The sequence below is a fragment of the Cervus canadensis genome, chromosome 21 (assembly GCF_019320065.1).
Source record: "Cervus canadensis isolate Bull #8, Minnesota chromosome 21, ASM1932006v1, whole genome shotgun sequence".
In the NCBI taxonomy this organism is placed as follows: domain Eukaryota; kingdom Metazoa; phylum Chordata; class Mammalia; order Artiodactyla; family Cervidae; genus Cervus; species Cervus canadensis.
In genome coordinates this window covers 18,889,074-18,911,842 of record NC_057406.1, presented here as the reverse complement: position 1 = coordinate 18,911,842, position 22,769 = coordinate 18,889,074, and the positions used below count along the sequence as shown (strand labels likewise).

Sequence of the window (22,769 nt, the reverse complement as noted above, 5' to 3'; positions counted from 1 at the left end):
ATTTTATTACTACATGATCAAACTGTTCTCCAGCTTTTTATTAGAGAAGGTTGTCAGCTCTTTAATTAAAACATCCAAATACTGAGGGCTCTCCTTTCCAATTTAATAGTATCCCGTTTCATAGCAAGATACAACTCAATTCAATGATGAGAAAACAGAAAAAAAAATACGCATTTTGTGAACACACTTTTCTGTGCAGATGACAAATAACATTATAAAAACAAAGAGAAGACATATGTTACTCTGAAAAGTATGTATCTCATCTAACCCCAAATTTGAAAATTTTGAGTGTTTGGAATACTTGAGATAAAAAGAACAGACATCAAAAATTTCAAAGATAATGCTGAAAGGAATAGCAAGTGAATACTCTCCTCAGATACTAAACATGTTTCAATATTTAAACAAGTTTTCTATGTGAATCTGACATGAGAGAGAAAAATGAAACAAAAGAAATAATCTATAAATGTATTATTTTATATTATTATTAAGTTTCTTTTAAAGATGGTGAAATAAATTAATGGAGAATAAAGACATTGCTCCAAAATCACTGCAGATGGTGATTGCAGCCATGAAGTTAAATGACGCTTATTCCTTGTAAGGAAAGTTATGACCAACCTAGATAACATATTAAAAAGCAGAGACATTACTTTGCCAACAAAGGTCCGTCTAGTCAAGGCTATGGTTTTTCCAGTGGTCATGTATGGATGTGAGAGTTGGACGGTCAAGAAAGCTGAACTCCGAAGAACTGATGTTTTTGAACTGTGGTGTTGGAGAAGACTCTTGAGAGTCCCTTGGAGTGCAAGAATATCCAGCCAGTCCATTCTAAAGGAGATCAGTCCTGGGTGTTCATTGGAAGGACTGATGTTGAAGCTCCAATGCTTTGGCCACCTCATGCGAAGAGTTGACTCATTGGAAAAGACCCTGATGCTGGGAGGGATTGGGAGCAGGAGGAGAAGGGGACAACAGAGGATGAGATGGCTGGATGGCATCACCGACTCAACGGGCATGAGTTTGAATAAACTCCGGGAGTTGGTGATGGACAGGGAGGCCTGGCGTGCTGCGATTCATGGGATCTCAAAGAGTCGGACACGACTGAGCAACTGAACTGAACTGAACTGAAAGACATTGCTCAGTGTCTTGAATCAAATGGGTGAAAATTTGGGGAATTAAAATATTTTATTTTTTACTAAACACCAAAGTCATTTCTGAATGAATGAAATCTACACATGGGTATAAATTTAAAAGGAACCTCAGTATATTGAACTATATAGATGAAAATAAATAAATTTTAAAATGGAACAATAAGTATCAAGTATTTTCAGGACTATTGACAAAGAATTAATACTTCAATTTTTTTAAACTTTATCTATTTTTGGCTGTACTAGGTCTTCATTGCTACAGGGGCTACTCTCTCATTGCAGTGCACAGGCTTCTCACTGCGGTGGCTTCTCTTGTGGAGCATGGGCTCTAGGACAGGATGGCTTCAGTAGCTGCGGTTCCCAGGCTCTAGAGCACAGTGCTCAAAAGTTGTGGCACATGGGCTTAGTTGCACCATGGCATGTGGAATCTTCCTGGAACAGGGATTGAACCCTTGTTTCCTACAGGCAGATTCTTTACTGCTGAGCTACCGGGGAAGCCCCAGTACATCAATTATATAAAGAACTCAGGCAGGATATGAAGCGACTAGGAGATTCCCTGATAGCTCAGTTGGTAAAGAATCCACCGGCAATGCAGGAGACCCTGGTTTGATTCCTGAGTCAGGAAGATCCTCCAGAGAAGGGATAGGCTACCCACTCCAGTATTCTTGGGCTTCCCTTGTGGCTCAGCTGGTAAAGAAGCTGCCTGCAACGTGGGAGACCTGGGTTCGATCCCTGGTTTGGGAAGATCCCCTGGAGAAGGGAAAGGCTACCCATGCCAGTACTCTGACCTGCAGAATTCCATGGGGTTGCAAAGTGTCCTGAATGACTAAGCAACTTTCACTTTCACTTCATTTTCTGTGATATCAGTGTAATAAATGTGTTAATATTCACTTTGGCCAACCTGGATGCTCAGACAATTGCTCTTTTTGTTTATAACTCCTGCATGATCTCCCTCCCAAAGATTTATGTTTAAAGAGAAAGTTTTTCTGAGCTAAAGAAGATTTTTCTTTAATGTTAAATGCTCTGTACTTGCACATTACTCTTCTGCTTCTGGAACCTCAAAACAAAGTTTCTAAATAACAGATACAAATTGAAAAGAGAAGTATTAGCATCCCAATAGATTTATGGGGAAAAAGTAGGAAAAAAAAGAATAAAATGGGAAATACAAATAGTAATTTAATTGATGAGATATAACTCAATTTTATTAATCAAAGACAATAAAATCATAGTCTCAGTGAAGTTACATCTCCAGTGTTCTATCAAACTAACATAAAAATGATGCTAAATTGTACCCTTTAAGTGTTCTGAAATAGTTTGTGGTCATGTAAGTTGTCTTAAAAATAATTTGGCAATAACTAAAATGATAACAAATCATTACATATTGTTTAAGTAATAACTGACTATTAGTTACTTAGGATTTCAAATGTTTAAATAATCTGCCCAAGAAGTTATACTCTTAGGAATGTGTATCTTTTTTAAGATTTATTTGTTTATTGGCTGTGGTGGGCCTTTGTTACTGCACCCAGACTTTCTTTAGTTGTGACACACGAGCTCGGTTGTTGCAGCTCAAGGGCTCTACAGTGCTGGCTCAGTAATTGTGGCACACGGGCTTATTTGCCCCACAGCAAATGGGATCACCCTGTACTAGGGATCAAACCAGTGTCCCCTGCATTGCCAGACAGATTCTTAACCACTTGACAAGCAAGGAAGCCCAGGAATCTATAACTTTAAGAAATCATAAATATAAAAGCAATTTGCACAGGTACATTTATCGTCTCAATAATTATAAAAAAAAATACATGGAAATACTCTTTATCCAACAATAAGAGAATGATGAAGTAAACTATGGGAAATTCAATTGATAGAATATGATGCAATCAATAAAATTATTGTTTCTGTTCATACACTCAGTCATGTCCAACTCTTTGTGACCCCATGGACTGCAACATGCCAGGCTTCCCTGTCCTTCACCATCTCCTGGAGCTTGCTCAAACTCATGTCCATTGAGTCGGTGATGCCATCTAACCATCTCATCATCTGGCATCCCCTTTTCCTCCTGCCTTCAAGCTTTCCTAACATCAGGGTCTTTTCTAATGAGTTGGCTCTTTGCCCCAGGTGGCCAAAGTATTGGAGCTTCAGTTTCGGCATCAGTCCTTCCAAAGAATATTCAGGATCAATTTCCTTCAGGATTGACTGGTTTGATCTCCTTGCAGTCCAAGAGTCTTCTCCAACACCACAGTTCAAAAGCGTTAATTCTTAAAATAACTACCTGCACCCCCCACTGTAGAATGATGAAACTTAGAGAATAAATATCAGATGATGTTGTGTCCAATTAGAAAATTATAAGATGGCCTTGGCTTTTTTGTCACTGTTCTGGAGATTTTCTTTCACTTTCTTATGGTAACAGAGTGCCTTTGATGAGATTGGTGTCCTGTGATGTTCCCACCTCTCCAACAGGAAAATATCCAGGCCTGACTGTAACTGCCAAGCCATCTCCTAACAATGTCAAGGTCTAGCTATTCCTGTCAGCTGGGGGCAGTATTTCATACATTTCAAAGGCAGCTTTTGTCCTCACAATAAGAGAAAGCTAGCTCCAGGTGAACTGGATACCCACATCAAGAATCTATCTGATTGGAAGATATAAAAGGCTGTGTACAGGACATCTAACTTACTAAAAGTCTCTCAGCCAATATGTACAGAGACACTTTCCAATGAGCCTGGGATAAGGTAAGTCTTTTGACAAGAATCCTTTTTCCCTAGAAAACACTGATTGACCACCAAATAAATTTTCTATCTTTTCTTACTTTCTCACTGGACTATCCTCCTTTCCTGTGCACTTATTTTTTTTCCCTTAAATATTGAATGTTAGAGTAGCATAATTTTTTTTAATGAAAAATTCCATATTTGACCTGTGTTTGAGGACTCAGTTTCACAGGCTGTGAGACTATATTTTTCTTGCTTCTAATGTTTGACCCCTAGTAGATGAGGCCAGTGTAGAGGCTTGTGCAGGATTCCTGGCAGGAATACTATTTATGATTATTCAAAAGAAAATGAAGTAAGTATAAATCTAACAATATGTCTATAACATGTGAGTCCTAATGATTACAAAGTGATAATAAAAGACGGGGCTCCCCTCGTAGCTCAGTAGTAAAGAATCTGCCTGCCAATGCAGAAGTTGCAGGTTCTATGCTTGGGTCAAGAAGATCCCCAGAGAAGGAAGTAGAAACCCACTTTGGTAGCCTTGCCTGGGAAATCCCATGGATAGAAAAACCTGGAGGGCTGTAGTCTGTGGGGTCACAAAGAGTCAGACGTTACTGAGCAACTTAACAACAACAGCAATAAAAATATATAAGAAGACTTCAATAAAGAGATAGATCAAGTTCATGGAATTTTGTCAATAGTCTCCATAGCGTGATGTGGGCTTGTGAAATATTTAGCAGTTCTCTTGTACTTCAGGAGGCATGTGTCTTAATCATTAATTCATATATCTTACTTAAAGGAAAGTAACTTCTTTTGATTTGACAGGATGGGTTTCTTTAGAATGAACTGTAATAAGGAAAAAAAAAACATACATTTGAATATGTATTAGGTCAGATTTTTGAAATGTAAAAGAAATTTGTCACAGAAAGACTGTGACCTTTACACTACAGTAAGGTTAAAAATTGAAGGCAAAGAAACTCAAGAATGTCCATGGAAACATGGAAGCAACCTAGATGCCCATCAGCAGACGAATGGATAAGAAAGCTGTGGTACCTATACACAATGGAATATTACTCAGCCATTAAAAAGAATACATTTGAATCAGTTCTAATGAGATGGATAAAACTGGAGCCCATTATACAGAGTGAAATAAGCCAGAAAGATAAACACCAATACAGTATACTAATGCATATATATGGAATTTAGAAAGATGGTAACGATAACTCTATATGCAAGACAGAAAAAGAGACAGAGGTGTATAGAACAGACTTTTGGACTCTATGGGAGAAGGTGAAGGTGGGATGATCTGAGAGAACAGCATCAAAACATGTATATTATCTGGGGTGAAACAGATTGCCAATCCAGGTTGGATGCGTGAGACAAGTGCTCGGGGCTGGTGCACTGGGATGACCGAGAGGGATAGGATGGGGAGGGAGGTGGGAGGGGGGTTCAGGATGGGGAACACATGTAAATCCATGGCTGATTCATGTCAATGTATGACAAAAACCACTACAATATTGTAAAGTAATTAGCCTCCAACTAATAAAAATAATTGGGGGGAAAAAAAAGAATGTCCATGGAAGAACACTTTTTAAAGTTATTGGAGGAATATAGATGTCTACAGGTTTCCAACTGACGTCATCATTAGTTTTGCTTTTTCCTGTTTTGTTTTGTTTTTTAATATGAGAATGGGGCAGAAAATTAGTTGTTCCATGTATTAATGAGATAGGAGTTTGCCCTGGGGAAAACAACATATTCTTTCCCACTACTGTATTTTATTGTTCATTTTGAGTAGGGTTAGGAGGAGTAATGACACCTTAAGCAGCTATGGATGTCACATTGTCTTTTCTGCTTCCACAAGAAAAAGAAAAAAACAAACTTGATTTGTCCTGGTAATTTGAAAACTTTGATCTAAAGTATTAGTTCCAAAATATTGTTTAAACATTGTTTTTTGCATCTTCCAAATTTGGCACAAATGGATTTTTGAACCAGCATCTCTAAGTGACCTGGAAGTCTATTTCGGAAATTAGCCACTTTGCCATTAGTCATGCTCATGGCACTGTGCTCCTGAGACCCCATGGCAAGGTGAGATATCTGTTTAAATGAGTAGCCATTCTGAATCTGGATGTATACTCTCTTATAATTTCATTTGAACATCTTACTTGGATTTGTAGTCTTGTCTATAAAATGAATGCTTTTTCATATAAGAAGCAGCTGATATTTTTTATCAATTCAATTCAAAGGAGTCAAAAAATTGTTATTATACAGTGCATCTTGCCTTATGTCCTTTCTACTTGGAGTTGATTTCATTTTTTAATCCAGTACTAATGAAGCTTCTAAGATGTTTTCCTTGTAACAACTGAAACATAGTTTTACATGCCTGATAGCTTGGTAGTCTGTCAACCTCATGACCACATGGTTATTTTTGCCAACATCCCTACACTGGTTTCTGTTATACTCACCCCATTTGTCATTTTATCTTCTGTGTTAATTGAAAAGAAACAATTCATTTTATCATTTTCTTGGTTTGGTTTCAACAACTTCTATTTTCTCACACAGCCAACTGCCATCTTGTCATGTCATAACATGTGGGATTTCTTGATCTATATTTCTAGTTTCTTGGGTTTTTTCCCATGGAGTTTTGTGAGGACTCTCCAGTGTAATTGCCAAGGGCTGAGTCAGATCATTTTGACATATATCTTACAAAGATACAAAGGAAATACCTTGTGGCTTCAGAGAATGTTTTCAGCTTCATTTTAGGCTTTGCACTTAGCTGTTTTTAGCTACCTCTTAAAACCTCTTAAAAATGCTGATTTCAGCATGCAATGCTAAAATTGTATTAGTCATTTCTGGACAATCAGAAACAGAAGCAGCACTTGTCGTTGTGGACACTGGTCAGCCTCATTTTAGGCTTTGCACTTAGCTATTTTTAGCTACCTCTTAAAACCTCTTAAAAATGCTGAATTCAGCATGCAGTGCTAAAACTGTTTCAGTCATTTCTGGGCAATCAGAAACAGAAGCAGCACTTGTCATTGTGGACACTGGTCACCTTTCATGATTTGTTATCCCATAGCCAAGGCAGACATCTGGGTTGGGTATCTTTTCAGGACAATTTGTTTCCAAGTCATCCACAGCTTCTACAGACTGAAAGAGAATTCACATGGCTCTTCATTCATGAGTACTATTTCAGAGGATGGAGATGATGCTTCTTGCTTTGTTCTTCTCAAAGACGAGTTTTTTAAAAAAAAGATGAATTCTCTAAGAATGTGGTATTGCTCCTGGGTTTTCTTTTCTTTGAAACTTTGTGATGACTGTATTTCCATGAGAAGTAAAGACAAAACATTTCTGAGGTTGGTGTGGACAAGGGCAGACAGTAAAAATTTGAAAATCATTTTAAAATGTTACCCATCAGCAGACGAATGGATAAGAAAGCTATGGTACATATACACAATGGAATATTACTCAGTCATTAAAAATAATACATTTGAATCAGTTCTAATGAGATGGATGAAACTGGAGCCCATTATACAGAGTGAAGTAAGCCAGAAAGATAAACACCAGTACAGTATACTAACACATATATATGGAATTTAAAAAGAATCTATTAGATTGTTAAAACTCACAGGAAATGGGGAGGGGGAGTCTTCTTTATAGATACAGAAAAATCAAGCATTAAAAACTATCAACAGTATTCCAAACAACCACAGTAAAATATCCCTCATCAGTTCACTTAGCCTTAAATGAAAATGAAATGTCAGTCAATCAGTCATGTCTGACTCTTTGTGATCCGATGGACTGTAGCGTGCCAGGCTCCTCTGTTAATGGGATTTTCCAGGCAAGAATACTGAAGTGGATTGCCATTCCCTTCTCCAGGGAATCTTCCAAGGGGTCGAACCAAGGTATTAATTATTCCACCGGACTTCTGGTCAGCAGTTTCATGAAGTTGTTTCTTAACTAAAAAGAGTTCTGTAAATCTTGATCAACACACTGAAAAGATCTGAATATTGTCCAAGTAAGCACATTAGAAGCCTGTCCCCGAAAGTCTATTGTTTGGAGGGGAGTTTGGGGACTTTGAAGTGTCTGGTTCTGTGTTCTTCCATGGGGCTCAAAGGTGTTACTTCTTCAATTCTGGCCTCTAGCTGGTTGCAGGCCCTTTGGATAAGCATCAGAATAAAACAGAACTGCCTGTAGATGGATAGGTACATTTTTTTTTTTTGCTCATTTCACAACAGGTAAAATTGGAGTGGGGCATCCTAGGTGGCACAGTGGTAAAGACTCTGCCTGCCAATGCAGGAGACAAGGGTTCTATCTCTGGGTCAGGAAGACCCCCTGGAGAAGGAAATGACAACCCACTCCACTATTCTTTCCTGGGAAATCCTGTAAACAGAGGACCAGATGGGCTATAGTCCGTGGGGTTGCTAAAGAGTCAGACAAAACTTAGCGGTTGAGCACACACAAAAAATTGGACTACATGGAAGTTGAGTAGCTTGCCCAGGGTCACAGAAGCAATAAGCAAAGAGTCAAGAATTCCCACCAGGAAACCTTGTTCCTATGCTATTATCCCAAACAACTAACTATAAGATGTATCACTACCACCTCCTACACACACACACACACACACACACACACACACACACACACACACACACATGCTGGTGCTCTTGGCAAAGCCACTTACCTTCTGAGGAGCCCTCCCTGTCTTAATTGAAACCCTCCCTCTGGCATTTTGAGGTGCTGTTGTCGATGTGCCTGCCTCAAGTAAGCCCCAGGAGGCCCATGGTTTGAAGTTGTCTTGCCAAATATGCCTGGGACAAATTTATCTCCAAGGCCAATCTCTGTGAACACTGAGAGGCCGAGACAAGATCCCTGCTAGCCATGAGTTCCCTTTTGTACACATGAGAAAAAGTACTTCTTTGGTGGTGTGTGTGCTTTTTTAAAATGTGTCTCATCTGTCCCTTCGGGGCTGAGACAGAGCCACGCCAACCCATGGAGATATTTCCACTTCCAAAATTCCAATTGGAGTATTTGGCTTAGAGACAGATAGTGAGGTTTACAACTGGCAGAAGATCAACCACACAGATCAACCATGCAGCTTGAAGAATTTAATGGTGCTGTGCATACAGGAATGTCAACAAGTCTTTACTTCTTGGAGGTAGAGTAGGTTTGCAGTGCTTCCTGTAGAAAGGCCGATGTCTTTATCACGTCGGCCTTATTTCCGTGATGAAAGGAGATTTCACGGAACTTCCTGAAAATACAACCCAGAAAATATAACAGGTCAACCTCAGCAGGGGTATCGGTGGTGGTGGGGAAGGGTGGGGCTGCTCTGTAGTTCAGGGCAGAGCACAAGGTTCTCACACGTTTGCAAGGCACTCTGAGGACTTCACCAGCTGCAGCATTTTCTTATCAGAGCTCAGGATCTGATCATGCCTCCTCTAAAGTATGAGGTTGATTCCATCCTGCCAAGGGGTACATCTGGCCAGAGAGTGGGTCAGAAGGTAGGGGAGGTCACCCGTGACCCTGACAGGAGCAGTTTTGGTGAAGTGGTAGAGAAAAAGAAGAACATCATACACAAACAAACAAAACCAGACATTCATGTGGGTTCAAGGAAGAGACTAGGAGGAGTAAGTGAATAGGGGATTATAGACAACTCTTTAGATGTATTTTGTAAAAAGGAGTACCAAGATAGTTGAAAATTGTAATCAGTACAGAGAAATTGTGGTTAGAGAGAGTGCCTGATGAACTATGGACGGAGGTTCATGACATTGTATAGGAGGCAGGAATCAAGACCATCCCCAAGAAAAAGAAATGCAAAAAAGCAAAATGGCTGTCTGAGGAGGCCATACAAAGCTGTGAAAAGAAGAGAAGCAAAAAGCAAAGGAGAAAAGGAAAGATATACCCATTTGAATGCAGAGTTCCAAAGAATAGCCAGGAGAGATAAGAAAGCCTTCCTCAGTGATCAATGCAAAGAAATAGAACAATCCAAACAATAGAGTGGGAAAGACTAGAGATCTCTTCAAGAAAATTAGAGATACCAAGGGAATATTTCATGCAAAGAAGGGGTCAATAGAGGACAGAAATGGTATGGACCTAACAGAAGCAGAAGATATTAAGAAGAGGTGGCAAGAATACACAGAAGAACTGTACAAAAAAGATCTTCATGGCCCAGATAATCACACCAGATAATGGTGTGATCACTCACACTCACCTAGAGTCAGACATCCTGGAATGTGAAGTCAAGTGGGCCTTAGGAACCATCACTACGAACAAAGCTAGTGGAGGTGATGGAATTCCAGTTGAGCTATTTCAAATCCTGAAAGATGACGGTGTGAAAGTGCTGCACTCAATATGCCAGCAAATTTGGAAAACTCAGCAGTGGCCACAGGACTGGAAAAGGTCCGTTTTCATTCCAATCCCTAAGAAAGGCAATGCCAAAGAATGCTCAAACTACCGCACAATTGCACTCATCTCACACGTGAGTAAAGTAATGCTCAAAATTCTCCAAGCCAGGCTTTAGCAATATGTGAACTGGGAACTTCCAGATGCTCAAGCTGGTTTTAGAAAAGGCAGAGGAACCAGAGATCAAATTGCCAACATCCACTGGATCATTGAAAAAGCAAGAGAGTTCCAGAAAAACATCTATTTCTGCTTTATTGACTATGCCAAAGCCTTCGACTGTGTGGGTCACAATAAACTGTGGAAAATTCTGAAAGAGATGGGAATACCAGACCACCTGACCTGCCTCTTGAGAAACCTGTATGCAGGTCAGGAAGCAACAGTTAGAACTGGACATGGAACAACAGACTGGTTCCAAATAGGAAAAGGAGTATGTCAAGGCTGTATAATGTCACCCTGCTTATTTAACTTCTATGCAGAGTGCATCTTGAGAAACACTGGGCTGGTTGAAGCACAAGCTGGAATCAAGATTGCCAGGAGAAATATCAGTCACCTCAGACATACAGATGACACCACTCTTATGGCAGAAAGTGGAGAAGAACAAAAGAGCTTCTTGATGAAAGTGAAAGAGGAGAGTGACAAAGTTGGCTTAAAGCTCAGCATTCAGAAAACTAAGATCATGGCATCCAGTCCCATCACTTCGTGGCAAACAGATGGGGAAACAGTGGAAACAGTGGCCATTTTTCTGGGCTCCAAATTCACTGCTGATGGTGATTGCAGCCATGAAATTAAAAGAGGCTTACTTCTTGGAAGGAAAGTTATAACCAACCTAGATAGCATATTGAAAAGCAGAGACATTACTTTGCCAACAAAGGTCCGTCTAGTCAAGGCTATGGTTTTTCCAGTAGTCATGTATGGATTTGAGAGTTGGACAATAAAGAAAGCTGAGTGCCGAAGAACTGATGCTTTTGAACTGTGGTGTTGGAGAAGACTCTTGAGAATCCCTTGGACAGCAAGGGGATCCAACCAGTCCATCCTAAAGGAGGTCAGTTCTGGGTGTTCATTGGAAGGACTGATGTTGAAGCTGAAACTCCAATACTTTAGCCACCTAATTCAAAGAGCTGACTCATTTGAAAAGACCCTGATGCTGGGAAAGATTGAGGGCAGGAGGAGAAGGGGACAACATTGGATGAGATGGTTAGATGGCATCACCAACTCAGTGGACATGGGTTTAGGTAGACTCTGGCAGTTGGTGATGGACAGGGAGGCCTGGTGTGCTGCGATTCATGGGGTCACAAAGAGTTGGACATGACTGAGGGACTGAACTGAACTGAATACGATACACCTCCAAAGGAAGGGATTCAAAATAACAAGCTTTGTCGGGAGCCGTTACGGGGGGCTCCCGCCCGTGACGAGGTCATGAAGAAAATACCGGGCAGGCAAGGCCGTCCGGGACCCCATCCATGATGAGGTCACGAGGAAAATACCTGACAGGCAAGGCCGTCTAGGATAAGGGACCCTCCAGGTTGGCCTCGGCCTCTAACCCACCCTATATCCTCCCACCTTTCCTGCTGTTGTTCTTATTTGCCCTGCTGCAGATTCTTGTGTTGCCTGCTGAGAGCTCTCCTGCTCCTCTTTCACTGAATAAAGACCAACTTAAACACTAATTAATAAATCTCCTGGACGCTGGTACCCTATGAAGAGGCCAGGGATGAAGGAACTGTTCCAATTCAAACCCTTTTGCTGGCATTCTGGCTTGTTTGATAAATATGTGCTCTCATTGCACAAAATGCTCATGATTGTTCTAAACATCCTAAGCACAGTACGCTAACAAAAGAAACTATTAAGCATAGGTCCCTCTATGGGGTGAGAAAAGCCCCACAAATATTATAGCCACATATACGCCTAATAGAAAATAGTTTAGATAGAGATTAGCTGGCGACTTCTTGCAGGTAATTAACTTTTGGACTAAGAGCCTGTTTTGTGCCATATCTGCTGTTTTTGCAATCCTTTGCATTTCTGTTCTGTAAAAAATGTAATCCTATCTAGTTCCCATGGAGATGACACCTAATAGAAAGAAAATAGATTAACCACAAAAAAGACAGGGTCGGCTACTGAAGTTGCTTGAAGTTGCACCAGGTGCAAGCCATAAATTGTCAACAGGCCTGAAAGCCAAAAGATATTATACATAGAGATTAACCATTAAAAAGGCCCTAATAGGCACAGAGCCCTTTTGGGGGTGAGGAAGCCCTATTAGAGAATACAAAAAATATTGTTTTAAAAGTGGTTATTAGATCAACGTTTGATTGATGTTAATGTGCTGAGGTTGTGCAGTGGAAACTATTGTTAATATAGTTAAAGATCTAGTAAAATAAGAGTTTAGCCCTAGTGTAAAAATAATAAGATAATTGTTAATTTTAACCAGGAGTGCTAAACAGGGGCTGCCTCTCCAGAGCCACAGAGTCTTTGTGTGTTAAACTTTTTAGATAAATTTAGCTGAGAATTTCTGCAAAAAGACTGTCTTTTATGTTAACAGGATTGTATTTCTATTATGTTACAACTTGGTGTACCATGAGACTGCCACTTTTCTGTTTTCTGCTAACCTCAAGGCCAGAAGATAATGTACAAAAAAATCTATGGGAAAAGACTCTCATAAACAAAAAATATACAGAGCACACCTGGTTTAGTGAAGGACAAGCTGATGTAATGTTAAACTAAGTCTGTGTGCTTATCTCCCCCTTAGAAATGTACCAACTTAGGGTATAAAGGCTACAGTGAAAAATAAAGCAACTGCCAGACTCTGCCGCACCTTCCTGGTCTGGTTTCTCTCTCTCTCTTTTTCTTTCTCTCTCTCTCTCTCATTCGCCGACGCCGTTCATCCTGAGGGTTCCCCTGGATCCTGCTGGGGCCGGACCCCAGCAAAGCTTTTTGTTAGATACCTCAACTTTACATTGTTCTCTTTTTTCCCCAGCTGTCATTCCTGCTGTGTAGTCTTATATTCCACCCTAGGAATATGTTCATCCCTTACTTCTAGTCTACCATTTATAGTTTGTGAACTACTCAAATAATCAAACCCATCAGAATTGTGCATAATGTAACTATGTAACTCATTTTGAACCAGGATCAGAATGGTACACACTTCTGAATAGTACTTATTATTAATAGCTTTATTCTGAGCACGTTTCAGCAGGTCTTTATAAAATTAATAAATTCTTTGATGGACTTATGTATTATTCATATACTTTATTCTTAACTCTATTAATGAGGTTTTTCTCTCAGTTATATTAATTAGCATAATGTTTAATTTTTGAGTTGCACTCTGTCCCCCATGATGAAATGCAGATTTCCTAATGTGTGAGAGCAGAGTATATCAGGAGATTTCCCCTGTGGAAGACTCAGCCAATGAGGTTCTATCATTGCTCTGTCACAAACAAAGCTGCAAAGTACATTACTGCACAGGTGCTTATTCTGAGAATTTCTTTCCAGTAGAAAACTACAAGTTTATAGAATATGCACATTTTTAAACTTTATTAGATATCGACAAATTTTTCTTAAAAGAAGTTGTAGCAATTTATATTTTCATTAGCCAATAATGAGAATTCTGGAAAATTATTTGCCATTGACACCTCAACTACTGGGCTTCCCTGGTAGCTCAACAGTAAAGAATCTGCCTACCAATGCAGGAGAGGCAAACTGGATCCCTGGGTCAGGAAGATCTCCTGGAGAAGGAAATTACAACCTACTCTAGTATGCTTGCCTGGGAAATCCCATGGACAGAGGATCTGTAGCCCACAGTCCATGCGGTCTTAAAAGAGTTGAACATGACTTAACAGCTAAACAACAACAACCTCAAACATTGCCTCTCCTTTTATTTCACTTATTTCTTAGTAATTCTTATTAAATGTTTTCTGGCATCTTCTCATTCTATCTTCCAAGTCTTTCAAGTGTCTGACGTTTTTTAAATCTCTTTATTATCCTCAGCTTTGATTTACAGTACTTTAATTACCCCTTCAGTTTAATCAGCTATTTATTTGATTTATTAAAAAGTTAATAGATTGTTCATTTCTAAAAGTTCCATTTAGTTATTTTAAAAATGTGAAGTCAAGGTCTCACAGCTGGAGTCTGGTCCAGCAATTAAGTCTATGAAATCTCCTTGCAGAGCTCACCCCATCCTCCGAGAGGGAGGAGGCCAAGTGGTGATGCTGCTGCTTCTGCCGCTTCGACTGCTGATACTCCAGCGAGGGCTGAAAGGGTGGTTCCTATTAGCACCGTCGCCAACCAGAGAAGGAGGGGAAGAAATCCCGGCAGCCGCTGCTGATGTTGGGTTCGGAGGCTGCATCCGACTCCATCACAAGGAAAATGGATTCAGTTTGCATCTCTCCTTCCTTTCAACAGCTTCTCCGGCTCTCAGCATGGCCTTCCAGGGCAGTGGCTGAGGAGACCCTCCCGAGGGGCAACACGCAGTAGCTGCTGAGCTGTTGCACCCAGGAGGAGCCGCAGGAACATGGCAGCCCCTGCTTGAGAGGAATTCAACACCAACAGACTCCATTCAGAAAGTAATAATGTCCAAGAAACAGCGAAATAGGGCGGGAAGCCCGAAGCGCTCATTGTCACCCTTCAAGCTGCCAACGAAGACCTCAGGACGAAGCGCACAGACATCCAGATAGAGCTCCAAGGTAGAAGTCCAGGGTATCTAAACTCGAACGAGAGACGACTCGAGAAGCCAAGAGGATCCGCGAGCTGGAGCGGCGCAAGCACACGGTCCTGGTGACGGAGCTCAAAGCCAAGCTCCACGAGGAGCAGATGAAGGAGCTGCAGGCCGTGCGGGAGAACCTCATCAAGCAGCACGAGCAGGAGATGGCCCGGACAGTGAAGGTGCGGGACGGCGAGACCCAGAGGCTCAAGTCGGCGCTGTGCGCGCTCCGGGACGGCAGCAGCGACAAAGTAAGGACAGCGCTCACCATCGAGGCCCGTGAAACTGTTCAATGCCGAGCGCCTTAAGCTCTTACAGGAGATTGCGGACCTGAAAACCGCCAAGAAGCAGGTGGACGAGGCGCTGAGCAACATGACTTGGATGAGAGTTTGGCAGCTGAAGAATCAGAACTTAAGATTCCAACAATTAACAAAAGAATACCAGGCTCTCCAAAGAGCATATGCCCTCCTGCAGGAGCAGACTGGAGGCATCATTGATGCTGAAAGAGAAGCCAAGGCTCAAGAACAACTCCAGGCCAGGTGCTAAGGTATAAAGCCAAAATAAAAGATCTGGAAGCAACTCTGGCTCAGAAAGGGCAGGATTCACACTGGGTAGAAGATAAACAACTTTTCATTAAGAGAAACCAGGACCTTTTAGAAAAGATAGAAAAACAAGAGGCAGAAAATCACCGGCTCCAACAGGACCTACAGGATGCCAGAGACCATAATGAGCTGCTGGAGTTTCCAAACCTAGAACTAAAAGAAAGAGAGAGATGATCCCCTCCGTTTAATCTGCAAATTCATCCATTCTCAGATGGTGTGAGTGCTCTCCAGATCTACTGTATGAAAGAAGGTGTCAAGGATGTGAATATACCTGATCTCATAAAGCAGCTTGATATCTTAGGTGATAATGGGAATTTAAGAAATGAAGAGCAAGTGGCTATAATTCAGGCCAGCACTGTGCTGTCCCTGGCAGAAAAGTGGATCCAGCAAATTGAAGGAGCAGAGGCTTCCCTGCACCAGAAAATGAAGGAATTGGAAAGTGACATGGAACAATTCTGCAAAATCAAAGGCTATCTGGAGGAAGAGCTAGACTACAGGAAACAAGCCCTCGACCAAGCATATATGAGAATCCAGGAACTAGAAGCAACTTTGTACAATGCTCTGCAGCAAGAAACTGTTATTAAATTTGGTGAATTATTAAGTGAAAAGCAGCAGGAGGAGCTGAGGACAGCAGTGGAAAAGTTACGGCGGCAGATGCTGAGGAAGAGCAGAGAGTACGATTGTCAGATTCTCCAGGAGAGGATGGAGCTCTTACAGCAGGCCCATCAGAGAATTCGTGACTTAGAAGATAAAACAGACATCCAGAAAAGACAGATAAAGGACCTAGATGAAAAGAGAAACCAAAAACACGGGTAAGACCGCAGAAAAGCAAATACTTCTAAACCTTCAAAGATGGCAGAATGTTTACAGCAGTGAAAGGGAGATCAAAAGCTAAGACCCACCCTGTAGCCAGGACTACACCTGTGTATAGAGGGGCTGGCATCGAGCGAAAACAGGCAGGAAGAGTTACTGACTGGAGGGGGGAGAGGAGGTGGGGGATGGTAAAGCTGAAGGATCATCAGCAATAGGAGCTGGAGGGCAAACTGCAGCTTCACTATCATCTGACATTCATGGCACAAGTTCTGGTTCCTTGCTGGATACAATTCTCTCTTCCCTCTTAAAACAAACAAACAAACAGAAAACACACAGTTCAGTGGTGTCTGGGTAATAATCCTTCTTTTCTTATCATAGATGATCTGGTAGTGCTTGATTTCATTCTGAATGGCTGCTACAACCTTCATGTCCCATTCTACATTTGGGTCCATATTATTAAAATCTAACAGTGTCTCCTCAAATAAAGAAAAAACCTCTTGCCATTTTCTGGGTCATGAATCTCTTCATTTCTTAAGTTACTTCTTGTTGTCTCTCTTCATCCTTACTCCGGGCCTCTAGTTCTATCAGGTCTTCAGTGCGTGTTGACATCTTTGAAAGTTCACAACTTAATAGTTCGTTTGCAGGGGAGTTACTGTAATGTAAAATTAGCTCTTTTAAACCGAACAATTTAGTGGTATGAAGTATATTCACAATGTTATACAACCACTGTCTCTATTTCCAAAAGGTTTTAATCACCTCAAGAAGAAACCTCATACCCATTAAGAAGTTACTTCCCATTCTCCACCAGGATATCCAGCCCCTGTCAAATCGCCATCTGTTCTGTGTCCACTGCTTTGCCTATTCTGGATATTTCATACACATAGAATCATATGATGTGTGACCACATATGAGAAAAAGCAAATACCCGAGTAAGGACTAAGACAAATCTAAGTAAGATTAAAATGTGTTTAATTAATTGACTTTTATCAATAACCACATGTTTTCTGTTAAAAAATTCTGCAGATACAGAAACAGACACTTTAATTAAAACATGAGCAGAGGAGCTAAATAGACATTTTTCTAAAGAAGATATACAGATGGCCAACAGACACATGAAAAGACATTCTACATCACTAATTATCAGAGGAAAATTTCAAAAGCACCATGAAATGCTGTCTCATAGCTGTTAGAATGGCCATTATCAAAAAGACAAGAGACAAGTGTTGGCAAGAATGTGTAGAAATGGGAACCCTTGTGCACTGTTCATAAAAATGTAAATTGGTACAGCCACTGTGGAAAACAGTATGGAGTTTCTGCAAAAAGATAGAACAATCATATGACCAAGTAAGTTCCTCAGTGTCTTATAGCTCTTTCCATGACAGCATTACAGTTTAACTTTAATGCTGCATATTTTTTTCACGCTATGAAATATCACTTTTTATTTAGCAGCACTTCTACTGATGCAGATTTTGGTTTTTGTAGTTTGAAATTTTATACAGTTAAATGCATAATGAATATGAATAAATCTTACAAATAAGCATATAAATAGATAAATTTCAGAAAGCTAAGTTGTTTAATGTTACGTCTTTAGAAAGAGCTAAGCAGACTGCTCATTCTTTCCAATGTTTCCAGCGAGCCTCTATTAAACACCTATGCTTTCTAATCATCCAGCCAAAGAGCCAAAGGAAATAGACAGAGAATACATGTTGCATTCTTCCTGTCTCCTATCCCCTTTAGTAAAAGTTTTCTTGGTAGGGAAATAATTCCCCAAACAATTGGTAGAGAAATAATTTCTCCAAACAAAACTGATAGGATGTGTATGAGATTTACTTTGAAGAATGGTTCATGTGATTATGGAGGCTGGTAAATCTAAGATCAGCAGGGAAGGTCAACAGACTGGAGACTCAGGGAAGGGTCAGAGTTGCAGTTCAAGTCCAAAGACTGCCAAAGTGAAATAAGAGTTGATATTTCAGTTCAAGTTCAAAGACCATCTGCTGCCAGAATTTCCTCTTGCTTGGAAGTAGTCGGTCTTTGTTTTATTAAAGCCTTCAACTGATTGGATGAGACCCATCCACATTACGGAGGGCAATCTTCTTTACTCAATCTCCACTGATTTAAATCTCATCTAAAAAAGTCCTTACAAAACTATCCGAAACAATGCTTGACCAAATCCATTTGATTTAAATATATTTGGCTGAGCCAAGTTGACACAAACTTAAGCATCACACTCTGCAATACTGATGGGTCTTCTTACTTCAATAGAGTAGAAAACATAAGTCAAATTCCCTGCCATGAATCATAGTGCTTTCTCCAGATTGAGAAGCAATGGAAGAAGAAAGAAGCCCCAAGTTGAGCCCTCAAGTGACAGACATGTGCAAGCACACACAGAATGGCTCAAGAAGACAGTTGGGTAAAGCTCAACACACATTGTCTCTTTTGCTTTCTGTGACAAAAGGGGTTCACTAAAAAACGATAACTACAACAGACCTTCAACTGACAATCAGGATTATAATCCTAGAAATCTGAAAAAAAATTGAGAACACTGAATTTCAAGCAAAGTAACACTGAATTTCAAGAACGGAAGAATTGATGCTTTCGAACTGTGCTGCTGGAGGACACTCTTGAGAGTCCCTTGGACCATAAGGAGATCAAACCAGTCAATTCTAAAGGAAATCAATCCTGAATATTCATTGGAAGGACTGATGCCGAAGCTGAAGCTCCAATACTTCAGACACCTGATATGAAGAGCCAACTCATTAGAAAAGACCTGTTGCTGGGAAAGATTGAAAGCAGAAGGAGAAGGGGATGACAGAGGAAGAGATGGTTGATGACATCACCAACTCAATGGGCATGATTTTGAGCAAGCTCTGAGAGATGGTGAAGGACAGGGAAGCCTGGCTTGCTGCAGTCCTTGGGGTCGCAAAGAGTCTGACACAACTGAGGGACTGAACAATAACAACAAATGAGAGAAAGATTGAAAACAAGAGCTAAACAGTGTCTTTACTTAGAAACATTATCAGAAACATCTTTATTTTATTTATCAGTGTGTAAGAATGGAAGTAGAAATTAGCAAGAGTTTCCCTTTTCTCCACACTCTCTCCAGAATTTATTGTTTGAAGACTTTTTTTTTCATTTATTTTTATTAGTTGGAGGCTAATTACTTTACAATATTGTAGTGGTTTTTGTCATACATTGACATGAATCAGCCATGGATTTACATGTATTCCCCATCCCGATCCTCCCTCCCACCTCCCTCTCTACCCAATCCTTCTGGGTCTTCCCAATGCACCAGGCCCGAGCACTTGTCTCATGCATCCAACCTGGGCTGGTGATCTGTTTCACTACAGATAATACACATGTTTCGATGCTGTTCTCTCGAAACATCCCACCCTCATCTTCTCCCACAGAGTCCAAAAGTCTGTTCTGGATAAGGAAGCTGTGGTACATATACACCATGGAATATTACTCAGCCATTAAAAAGAATTCATTTGAATCAGTTCTAATGAGATGGAAGAAACTGGAGCCCATTATACAGAGTGAAGTAAGCCAGAAAGATAAAGAACATTACAGCATACTAACACATATATATGTTTGAAGACTTTGATGATGGCCATTCTGACTGGTGGGAGGTGATATCTCATTGTAGTTTTGATTTGCATTTCTCCAATAATGAGTGATGTTGAGTAGCTTTTCATGTGTTTGTTAGCCATCTGTATGTCTTCTCGGAGAAATGTCTGCTTAGGTCTTTTTCCCACTTTTTAATTGGGTTGTTTGTTTTTCTGGTATTGACCTGTATGAGCTACTTGTATACTTTGGAAATGAAAATTAATCCTTTGTCAGTTCTTTCATTTGCTATTATTTTCTCCTGTTCTGAGGCTTGTCTTTTCACCCTGTTTATAGTATCCTGACAGACAAATGGATAAAGAAGCATATATATAACGGAATATTATTCAGCCATAAAAAGGAATGCATTTGAGTTAGTTCTAATGAGGTGGATGAACCTAGAGCCCATTATACATAGTGAAGTAAAGTCAGAAACATAAAAACAAATACCATACACTAACACATATATATGGAATCTAGAAAGATGGTACTAATGAAATTGTTTGCAGGGCGGCAATGGAGACATAGATAAAGAGAACAGACTATGGACATGGTGGTTGGGAGAGGAAAGAGAGGGTGGGATGTATGGAAAGAGTAATATGGATGTGTACATTACTGTATGTAAAATAGATAACCAATGGGAATTTGCTGTATGTCTCAGGGAACTCAAACAGGGGCTCTGTATCAACCTAGAGGGATGGGATGGGGAGGGAGATGGGAGGGAAGTTTAAGAGAGCGGGGACATACATATACCTATGGTTGGTTCATGTTGATATTTGGCAGAAACCAACACAATTCTGTAAAGCAATTATCCTTCAATTAAAAACTAAGTAAATATTTTTAAAAAGAAATTAGCAATTTACTCCGTATCTTACTCGTGGGTGTGAAAATCAGTTAGAGAGCTTTGCTTCCTCATCTGGGCATATGCATTTGGTTTTGAACAAATCCACGTCCTCCCAGTAGTTCCTAGCACTACTGGCCCCACTGTCATTCAAATAGGCACATTTGCCCCTCCTTTTATTGGAAAACTGCAATGAAACAAGCAGAATCAATCAGTTGGCCACTGGATACTTTCTCAAGAGTGGAGAGAATAGAGATGGGAAAATAAGCAAACATTAATTCAGTCTTTAAATATAAGGCACATTACACATGGGACTTCACTGGTGGTCCAACTGTTAAGAGTTCACCTGGCAATGCAGGAGATGCAGGTTCAATCCCTGGCTAGGGAATGAAGATCCCACATGCCTCAGGCCAACTATGCTCACACTCTGCATCTACTGAATCTGCACACCTCAACTAGAGAGCCGATGTGCTGCAAACCACAGAGCCCAAGTGCTCTGGAGCTCACACACCACAAGCAGGAAGAAGTCTGTGGCCACAGCGAAAATCCCACTGCTGCAATTAAGATCCAATGCAGCCAAAAATAAATAAAAATAATTTTTTGTTTACTAAACAAGATACACAAATCATCTCTTTAATATTAGTGACTATCCTGTAAGATACGTATTATTATCTTTTTTATAACCAAAAAGAAACTGAATTCCCCAAAGTGTCATAAAAAGTAAAACTAAGATTCATACCTAACTCGATGAAACTATAGAGACAAGGCTATATCTATCTTCTTTACTTTGGGAAAGAGAAGAGTTGAAATCTTCTTGAAATTGAAGAGTTGAAATCTAAGAAATCTTGCTATGTTGCAGGTAATTTTTTATGTTCATAGATTTAGATTTTCTCCTGGCTTATACATTTACCACTAACTAGTTGATGGGCTTTAGTAAGCTGGAGATATAATAAATCAACCATAGGGAGAGTGAACCAAATCTGTCTTACATCTGTAACCATAGTGTTTTTTCAACTACATCCAAAGCATTCATGAAAATTGTCTTCAGACACTTGTTTTCTGTCCAAAGTTTCAGCAGTATTCTATTTCCATAAATAACTGAAGACCTCAGCAGCTTTTCCTAAACTTTTTCCTTAAAAAACTGATGATCTCAATAGCTTTTTCTTTTCTGTGTTTCATTATAGTCTTCTTACTTCCCTGTATTTCTAGTACTGAAAATTCAGTGCTTTCAGCTGAATACAGCCTGACATGAACATTTGGGTCAGCATTTAGACTCTAAGTTTCTCCTTTTGCTAGTTAAAATAGTGACAGTCTGATATGGTTTGCTAATTATTGAGACACGCTGCTGCTGCTGCTAAGTCACTTCAGTCGTGTCCGACTCTGTGCGACCCCATGAATCACAGCACGCCGGGCCTCCCTGTCCATCACCAACTCCCGGAGTTTACTCACACTCATGCCCATCAAATCGGTGATGCCATCCAGCCATCTCTTCTTCTGTCGTCCCCTTCTCCTCCTGCCCTCAATCCCTCCCAGCATCAGGCTCTTTTCCAACAAGTCAACTCTTCACATGAGGTGGCCGAATTATTGGAGTTTCAGCTTCAGCATCAGTCCTTCCAATGAACACCCAGGACTGACATCCTTTAGGATGGACTGGTTGGATCTCCTTGCAGTCCAAGGGACTCTCAAGAGTATTCTCCAACACCACAGTTCAAAAGCATCCATTTTTCGGCGCTCAGCTTTCTTCACAGTCCAACTCTCACATCCATAAATGACCACTGGAAAAACCATAGCCTTGACCAGACGGACCTTTGTAGGCAAAGTAATGTCTCTGCATTTTAATATGCTATCTAGGTTGGTCATAACTTTCCTTCCAAGGAGTAAGCGTCTTTTAATTTCATGGGTGCAGTCACCATCCGCAGTGATTTTGGAGCCCCAAAAAATAAAGTTTGACACTGTTTCCACTGTCTCCCCATCTGTTTCCCATG

General features: G+C 40.4%; 1 pseudogene; it reads left to right on the top strand.

Moving 5' to 3' along the window:
• The first annotated feature begins 3,738 nt into the window (after nucleotides 1–3,738).
• LOC122423893 lies at nucleotides 3,739–18,966 on the top strand (annotated as a pseudogene).
• Nucleotides 18,967–22,769: the final 3,803 nt, after the last annotated feature.